This window comes from Photinus pyralis, unplaced genomic scaffold (genome assembly GCF_008802855.1).
Source record: "Photinus pyralis isolate 1611_PpyrPB1 unplaced genomic scaffold, Ppyr1.3 Ppyr1.4_LG2, whole genome shotgun sequence".
Lineage (NCBI taxonomy): Eukaryota > Metazoa > Arthropoda > Insecta > Coleoptera > Lampyridae > Photinus > Photinus pyralis.
In genome coordinates this window covers 27912298-27922105 of record NW_022170403.1, presented here as the reverse complement: position 1 = coordinate 27922105, position 9808 = coordinate 27912298, and the positions used below count along the sequence as shown (strand labels likewise).

At 34.2% G+C, this 9808-nt stretch overlaps 1 protein-coding gene across 1 annotated transcript in view; it reads left to right on the top strand.

Annotated features, from left to right (window-relative positions):
- The first annotated feature begins 423 nt into the window (after positions 1-423).
- The window catches only part of LOC116163596, a 191152-nt gene continuing 181767 nt past the window's right edge, over positions 424-9808 (top strand). Inside the window, exons 1-2 of the mRNA XM_031477610.1 lie at positions 424-469; positions 526-810. The gene's annotated coding sequence lies outside the window, so the exon portion shown is untranslated. The remainder of the gene's footprint in view (positions 470-525; positions 811-9808) is intronic.

The following is a 9808-nucleotide window of genomic DNA, read 5'->3' as shown; positions in this document are numbered from 1 at the left end:
CGTGTTTCACACAATATTTTTTCTAATTTTGACATTTAAAGTGATACTTTTCATCACCCTTTGCGAAATATTTTACTTTTCACAACTGGTTAAATTTCTAAATATCATGATGTAGTTTTAAAATGAAAAATCATCGGATCTGCAACATTTTATTAAAAGTTTAATTCCTGTTTACTATCCTACTGTACGACAAAAATTTGAATGTTTCCGTATATCCTAAATGTAAAATTATATTGCAGTGCAAGCAAAGGTCAATATACGTTTAGTATGTAAAATAACAGATGACATTGGGTTGCATTACTCAACGGTTTTACGATAAGTACCTATGTCGCTCGCTGTTATTTTAATGATTTATTCGCCGACTGACTTCGAAAGAGGTTAGATATTAGTAGAGTGAAAATTGTGATTTGTAAATGAGCGGTACAAATTTGTGTTTTAAAAGCGGATGGTCCTTAGTGGCAAGGGCTAGGTAAATTAAAAAGTCCAGTTTACGTAAAGAAGTGTAGTGAAGATCTCTCTTTTCAGCAAGAACGAATAAAAGCTTTGGTCAATCTGCGTAAGAAGAATTACGTCAGCCGCATCGATGATTCATTTTGAGATTCTTTTAACCAGTTATTTTTCACCGCCCAGAATTAAATTTGGGAGTATCTCTACAAGGAAGATATCCAGTGAAAGTCGGGATGTCCCACAATCCGAAACCACTCCGGAAAATTCACCAGAGAGCAAAATCGGAGGAAATTTGGATCTGAGACCATAACCGTATCATACGACTAAGGTCAGCGAGTGGCTCCGGCTGCAGTGAAAACAAAGGTAAGTACCTATTATTTTTCTTTACATTCTGCATGTTATGCACTCTATCTTTAACGCGTTTTGTATTCGTGCGTCGCCATAAACCTTTTTACCGAGCATTTTACAAACTTTTCGTTATTGAATGAACTGAATTATTTCCTAATTTTATACCAACTTGAGCTAGCTGAAAGTTAAAGTACCAAAAAGGTGAGTTCCAAGGCATTTCAACGTAACAAGACGAAGAAAGTATCAGAGGAATTTACACCACCAACCTGAGAAAGTCTCCGACACTTTTTAAAGTACCATTAAAAATTAGCAACCCTTTTTCAGGGAAGAATTACTGAACCACCCTTTTATTTGTACCCATCCGTTACAGGTCTCAGGATTTTTCCCTGCAATACCCGAGTTAATCTTCAAAATTTTGTTTTCAAAAAGGAAAAGAAATTCAGTCCCTTTTATTGCAAAAGCCTATTGCAAAAGATTGTGGGATTCGCTTATGTTGTGATTATACAAACTTTTCCATACACTCCATATAGAAGACATCAAGTTTTGAATATTGTGATATACAGTTCCTGGTTATATTTTTAAATTTTTGAATTACGTGAAATAACCGAGATTGTAATAATAAATTGAAAGAACGGTTTTGAACTGTTTTGAGGTCTAGGGATTGCTGAAATAATTCGATTCGATAATTGTTGGAAGGCGCTATTATGGTCACTTTCTCCGTTCGCCCGTCTGTCCGACCGAGGCCTACTCCTACAATTTTCAACATATTTAGTTCGTTATTTTTGCATTCGGTAGTTTATAGCTCTGACACCAAGAAAAATCTGCGCAGTTTTTAGTCTTTGAAATTTTTTTAATTTGGATCTACATAACAGGTGCGGTCGTACGCAACATAACATTTTTTTAAGTACACTAAGAGAAAGCTCTATTCGTTCTCTGCAACCGTTTTCAAGTAATCAATTTTCAAGGTACCGTCTGCATCCGCCATTTTTTTAATTAAAAGTCAAAATAATTTAAAAACCATAAATTGTAGATAACGACATGTGGATATCAAAAGAACTGAAATTTTACGTACAATCCAAAAATGCAATAACAAATAGGGGTGGCCATTGGAAATAACCAAGTTACTAGCTCCTTCCGGTATTTCCGGAAGTGCCACCATTTTGAAAATGCTCGCAGTTTACATCGATTCGGCCTTTAGAGTAACTCCTAAGTTCATATATTCAAAAACCTACCTATTTCACTTTCCTCCGCGTCATGTAAACGACCACTTTCATGACTTAGTATGTAAAACTATTATCGAACTTGGTAACAATTTATACATTATTTCAGGAACATTGATTACTCACACCAGAAGAGCAGGCGAGTAGACAGGAGTAGGAAGTATGCTACACACCTACTTTTACCTATTGAGTAGCTACAAGAAGCTCTCTGAAAGTATTTTATAGGCATACTATTAATTTTCCAAAACTATATCTATACAGGGTGTTTATTAAACATGCGGCAAAAATGTAAAGGGTTATTCCTTGGACTATTCTAAGGATATTTTGTCCTTCGATGATTTTTGATAGGGCGCTTTGATTTGATTTGAGAAATAGGATAATTGCTGGGTGTAACGCAATCAGAAACGATCCTGGTGTTTTTGAAAGAGTTCGTGAGTCGATGAGGAGAATTTTGGATTCTTGCATCCGAGCGGGGGGTAGTCATTTTGAACGGTTCATGTAGATTAAGAAACATTACATGTTAATTTTTTTTGGTAATATATTGTTATTGTCGAAATTCTTTTTCGCCCCGATCTTCGATAGAAAGCGCCCTATCAAAAATCATCGAAGGACAAAATATCCTTAGAATAGTCCAAGGAATAGCCCCCTTTTTTGCCGTATGTTTAATAAATACCCTGTATAGTACCTACTGCAGGATTTCTTCAATATTTCAAGAGCATTTAAATAGTTTCCAAAAGTATTTAAATAGTCAAGTGTATTTAAATAAGTACTAGGAAAGTACTTAGTACAAAACTATTTAAATACTTTCCCAAAAGTGGAAAAGTTTGTTGGCCAGTGATTCCATGTTCTAGGTATCAAATCATATACAGTAAATATAATATAGAAAATAAATGAGTAACGAAAAACATTTGAATTTTTTTAAATTGCAGTGCACCTTTTCATTAGGCTCATTTGATAGCGATTTTCTTTCTCTTTTCGAAGATATAACATGTTAGTACCCTAATACAAGAAATTTTTTCAAAAAAACTTATTATCACGTCAATAACATTAATCTAGATATCCTGCATCAAAATTAAAAAAATGAAGGTGTACTTTCTTATTAAACCTTGAAGAAAAAATGAAATGAACAATAACATGGTACCAAAAGTACACATTCATTTGTTTTATTTTGATGGAGGAAACCTTTCTTTTAAAGGAAATCCCTTTCCTAGTCGTATAAACTTTTTATTTATACTTTCCAAAAAGTTCAAAAAAATGTATCAAATGAGCCTAATGAACAGGTGCACTGCAATTTTAAAAAAATTGAAATGTTTTTCGTTAGTCATGTATTTTCTGAAATAAAAACAACTGTATGCTGCTTTATTATGGGAAATAAAATGTTAAACAGCTCAAAAATTTCGTATACATTCGATATTTACCAAGATATATACTATATTCCATACATAATGGGCACCCTGTATATGCCAAATTTAGGTTTTCAATCTGTGTGTGTAAAACAAACATATATTACTATTAAAATTATTATCGTCCATTTAAAGGGTTGTTTAAATTATAGTAAAGTAGGACGTGACCAGCGGACTTCGTATATCGTACTTTTTGAATATTGGATTTTTCAAGGAACATGAACTTTCCTTTTATATGACTGTAGAAAAAAGTGGAAATTGATTCATTTAAATTTCAATATTTTCATACAGGCCCGTGGCTAGGGGGTAGCCAGGTGCGGCTAAGCCCCACCTAGAAAAGTACCGGCCACCCTGCTGCTTCATACTGGCTACGGGCCTGTTTTGATAGTTGTGTATTTATTTGCCATCAAGGTGGTCGAAAGCGCAAGAGATTTGCTTTTTTTAATTTTGTAAAAATACATTTTACTGAAGCAGTTGGGACAAGGTCATTTTAATGAAGTAAGCTAGCCGTGGACACACTTTGAGACAAAAAGTTAACTTTAGGGTAAACAGTCAAAAGTTAAATAAAGTGCTCGGCGACCACCCTGAAATGTATCCCCTGTAAAGGTTGCAAGAATTATTGGCACCAACGCAACGATATAAGAATCGACCGGTTTTTGGTTTTTTGTTAAAACATTTATTTCGTCGAGTTTTAGAGGGGGTGGGGTACAAATTGTAGTTGGGACACCACATATATCTGTAATCAAACGTAGGCAAGAAGACCATTTAAGGCGGCTCCCGAAGAGAAGGGTTTCCTCGGCCCTGGCAGGAAATTTTGAACAGAAGTGTCAGCATTATTTATTTGTGTATCAAGGTGTGTGCATCCTTCTACATACAGACACATACATTATACAGGGTCGCTGATAAGTCTGGAAACGGTCGATTATCGGGGAAAATATACAAGGTAAGAAATAAAGTGGCGTGGGGCAATATTGCATTTTTTAAACGGAACACTCTGTATATTATTGGATATTTCAATCATTGTCTTAATTCGTAATTTGTAAGAAGCATAATGTACCCAAATGCAATTGTATCCGAGTTATCGAGTTTTGAAAATAAAACGTATTGCTTTAAAATGTACTAAATAAAGAATAATAATTTATGACATCACGAATTTCTTTTAAAAACATAGTGTGGTTCTGAAAATAACCGTTTGTGAAGTTACGATCGTTTGGAATCATTATTTATTGTTTTTTGTTCAATTATTAATGAATTTCAGAATAATAGCGTTTAGTTTCAAAACTCGTTAACCCGGAAACAATTGAATTTAGATGCTTATTACAAATTTTGCTTAAAATTCAGAGAAGAATTGAAATATTGAATAATATACAGGGTGTTCCGTTAAAAAAAAGCCGCGCCTATATGAGCAACCCTGTATAATTAAAATTATTACTTCCTAGTAGACATTGAAGAATCCCTTAACATTTTGTACAAACATATTTGGATATCTTCTATATTTTCCCCGATAATCGACCATTTCCAGACTTATCAGCGACCCTGTATAATGATCCATATTTCGGGGGTTACCATCTGTATACCAGTTAGTATAGACAGAAAGAAGTGTTTTGCAGATTCTGGGCAGATTTCAAATATCATTTTAAATTTAATGTCACATTCTTGTTTTTAAGACGCTTGAGAAACGAAAACTGACCAATTTTGATTTGAGCAAACACCGCGAAAACCATCTTATTGTCTAAACTTGTACATTATTAAGACAAATTTTTTTGGTGTCAACCTCAACAATGAACCACTAATATAATTGCCCCTTATAATAAAACAAATGTTACATCAAAATTACAGATTTACCAGTAAAAGAGCGATTCAGCCCATATCGGAATACTTTAATACTAACCCATTTTAAGGTGGGGTACGTAATAATGATGATTATTAGGTATATTTACAAAAATCTGTTGCAGTGAAAGTGAAACCAAATCTTTGGATGATCAACGAGAACGTTACGGGAAAACACCAATCCTTTATAGACAGCAATTTACTTACAAATTAACGAATCAATACTGAAATTTAAAATTGGGAATATATATTAAAGGGGGCGCGGATAAACGAAGCAAGCGAACCCATTACCAAAAACCCATCCCATCTCATTTAAAAAACAAGCACTTGACAAACTGTATGTATTGATAAACAACATCGATCGATCATTTGCTAGCGTTAGAACGAGACGAATATGCAATTGTCGGGGTATAAAAATGAGAGGGCGATATATCTGAAAACGTGGGCCTGAAAATTAAGGTATCCGCAGCACGTAGGAAACGTTGATAAGCGTGCGCGCCAACAAGACATTGTCGGCGACAATTAGGACTCTTTAACACGAAGGGTGCGTCCACGATTAGTAAAAGATTCAATTTATCGTCTCCCTATCTTATATTCTTCTCACGTCCACCAATTTAGCTCTCAAGTAGAAGTTTTAAGTGGCGTTTATTATATCCTATCCTATTCTTTTAATCATTACTTATATACGCTTAGATAATGCCAGAAATTTAACTGATACCAGAGCGATGGCGTCTTCATTTCATTTTAAACACCCTATAAACCAATATACCTATCAACTTAATGTAAATGAAATGGTTCTTTCTATAGCCGAATAGGTACAAACACTAGGAAGCATCACCTATCGAGTAACATTTTACAAAAGCTACATTAGGAAAGCTACATAGATGAAACTTTCCCTCTAAATTCTGTGTAGGCGACAAAAATTAATTAAACTTTTCTCTGGATTCTTATGACCAATAAATAATTTGTCCTAGCCGCTCAGCTCTTAAAAAGGGTAGAAAATCTTATGAACTGTAAAAGCATTTGGAAGACACTTTGAGGTTATTCTCTTAAAAATTCATAAATTAAGGCCCGCGTTAGGATTTCCAACTCAAATAGCATCTTTTCATGTGCTATAGATCCTTTAAACATATTTAAGCAGGTTTAAAAGTCCCTGAAATGCCTTTAGTGTCATTCCAGCCCTTTAAACTTTTTATGCAAGGCAATTCATTTTGCCTGTGTGGGCACTTTCCTCCGACAATCTGTTCTTGAGGATCGAGGAGGATGGGATGGTTGGTAGAAATTAATTCCTCGTTGAGACCTTTCATTAGAGTACCATGAAGGATAAAACCAGTTCCACCCTCTCCCTCTTTTGATTAGGAGTCAGAAAGTAGGGCGGTAGTTGGTTGAAAATATTAGTGTTATACTATTCATTATCTTTGTGTACAAATTAATGGTCGAGAGAGGAGTAAATTTTTATTAAAATAAATAATAGTAAATATAAGCAAGGGTATAATAATATTAGCCCAAAGCTAATAAATTATACAATATGGGGGTAAATGATGTGCCTCTTTGACTTTACAAATTAACTTCTTCATTTTTGTATGATGACACGTTTGTTTATAGTTTGTCATGGGCTTTTCCTTGCTTCGGCAGAAGAAAGAGACGTCACTTGGGAATGTTTTGACAAATTATAATAATCGTGTTTTAAGATCGTGGAATTTGAGGAAAATTGTTTCTTAAAATCGCGCGAGATTTGTAAAATTTGTAAGTCTAATTTCGAGATCCTAATTCACCGGAAACGGTACTGATACCGCATAATTACCCCAAACGACACACAAATTCCATACCTCGTACAAATTACCGTTTACAAAAAATCGCAAAAGTTAGTTCGCTTTTAATTATATCAATTTCTATACCTAGCTTTTTCTATGAATGAACCCCCTGCGTTCAGAACCGTACTACTATATTATTGAAAGGTCGGACATTTATACTTTTAGTTGGTAAATTTGACGCGTTCATTTTGGCAACACTTTAATAAGAAAGAAGTAACGATGGATCGACGAAATTTATTATTCATTAATAGGAAAAACGTGTAAGATTGACAATTACGGACCTGTTTCATAGTAAATGTTAATGTTAGCCAGGTAGATAAAAATCTTGAATGAATTCTTCTGCCCGAAGGTATATGGTGGTCCTAATCTCTTTACATGGACACTAATTTTATTTAATTTTGTGGAGGCGTGTTGCTCGACTTGCCGAAGTGGCGACATTTACTTCAGCTAATAGTGATGTGGGTAGACGGTTTACATTTATAATCACTTTACTAAAGGTTTCGTCTATAATAATCACCTATACATACCATCGTGGCCTGTAATTAACCAATTAAATTAGTTTTATTGATTTAGATTACATACAAATGTTCCTTTTTAATCTTGTAATTCCTGGTCCAAAATTCTTATAGAAAACCAGACTTGCCTATTTTATATTTTCATAGCTGAATTTACATCTACCTAATTGCCATTAAGGAAATATTTGCATATAAATAATTCAAAAATTATTTGACGCGGCGATTAAACTTGGTTTTTATTTTATTCCTACACCATAAAACGTGAAAGAAATCAGCAGGAGTTACGGCAAAATGTCAAAATGAGTTAGCACCTTGTTGCCGAAAAAAAAACTTACATGTCACAATCAATATCAAAAGATGAAAAAGGCTCTGTGCCTTCAAATCGAGACCCGAAATAAAAGTCCTTTGGAACAGAATGTCACCAATATGCGAAGGTGTATGTAAGAAGCAATTGCGTACCTCTTTAGGATTTAAAATTCATTTTTCAGTGCATCTTGAAATAAAGACCAAAATTGTAGAAAGGGTTCTATAACACACTAAAAACCGCTAAAAACACAATTTCAAAAATACCAAAATGCTCGAGACTTTGAAAACTTTGGCAGAGCAGTCGGTAGCTGAATAATTTAACTCACTAATCTCAAGAATTATTAAAAACAACAGCAAGAAGAAATGGAAAGATCTTCTAATGTTCCCTTCTGATACCTTAAATCTTCCCCCCAGATCAGAATTAAGTCACACATCAATAATCAAGAAATAATTTGAATAATTTTGATAAAAGTTCAAAAATTCCCGTCGTGATTTCAGAACACCGGGCCGGGAGAAATAAGGTCTTTAAATAGGAAATCAATATTCCCTTTTGCGATTTGAATTTTTTGAATTAATAATGATCACAGCATCACGTTCCAAAATTCAACAATAATTATACAAACATACTACGGTCTGCCCTCGTGATTTTTTTCATCTGGTTCAGAAGTTAACAGGGTGGGAATAGTTTTGGATAGCACAATATAAGTATTATAATATTTTAAATAACGTAATAATAATATGATATATTTTTCGTTAGAAATTAACTTGTCATACAATTCTGGACATCAATAAACAATTTGAACGTTATGTAATTTGTGAAAAAATCATCCTTACAGATAGAATTTAAATAATAGTCGGTTAATGCAAGAAAATCAGTAATTGACAGCCCTTAATAATAATCTAGGGTTTTAGTGTGAAAAAGTGTGTTTTGTGGAAACGGCCGAAATACGTTGATTTTCAACTGGTGCTTGAGCTCGAACGGTTCAACGAGGAAAAAAACTAAATAGTGGAATCTGTAGGAAATTTTATGTACTTTCATTATGATTAGAACAGTTACTTTCGACAAGTTGATAGTTTTCGAGTTGTAAGCACAAACCTGTCAAAAAACATTAAAAATCTCTCTAAATGTGAACTTCAGGAGAATTTGATATCACTGGAAATGATGATTTAGAACTTCTTGCGGCTGCTATCCTTCCTAAAGGAATCCCAAAAATACTTTTAAATAAGAAAAACAAGCTAAAACTGCTGGGAGAGAGACTGAAACTATTGGACTCCCATCCCGTATTTTTTTCCTTAAAAAACGCTCTTGAAATCCTGGAACTAATGTACATCCTAAGAACTTCTCCATGCTGGCTTCATCCTGAATCCTTCAAGGATATCGCGTTCATTGCTGGAGGAAATCACTAATGATAAATTTAGGGCCGGTTTTACAATTACACTTTTACGGAGAATAAGATATTCTTGGAATAACTGCCATAGCATCATGTATGCCATTGGTTGACACAATGGTAACCAACGCAACCGTCGACATTTATTCTAGGTATAGCTTATTCTCGGTATATACCTTCATTGTAGAATCAGACCTTAGAGATCAATGGATCCAGGCAAGTCCCCTGTAACTATGGGAGGATTAGGGATTAGGAGAACATTGCAACTTTCAATACCAGCTTATTGCTCATCCTACTTTGCTAACCTAGAATTGATCTCAACAATATTGAAAAACAAACCATCAGACAATTATATGAAGACAGTTTCAGTCATGACAATGAATTTACCATAAAAGATCAAAAAAATCAAAAAGCTTTGAACACTCTGGCTCAAAAATCCTTTGATGTACTGATGAAGAAGAGTTCCTCCATCCCTTATTGACTCTCCCCGTCTCATTGACACTGCATCTAAGGATTCAGGTCGTTGGCTCCATGCAA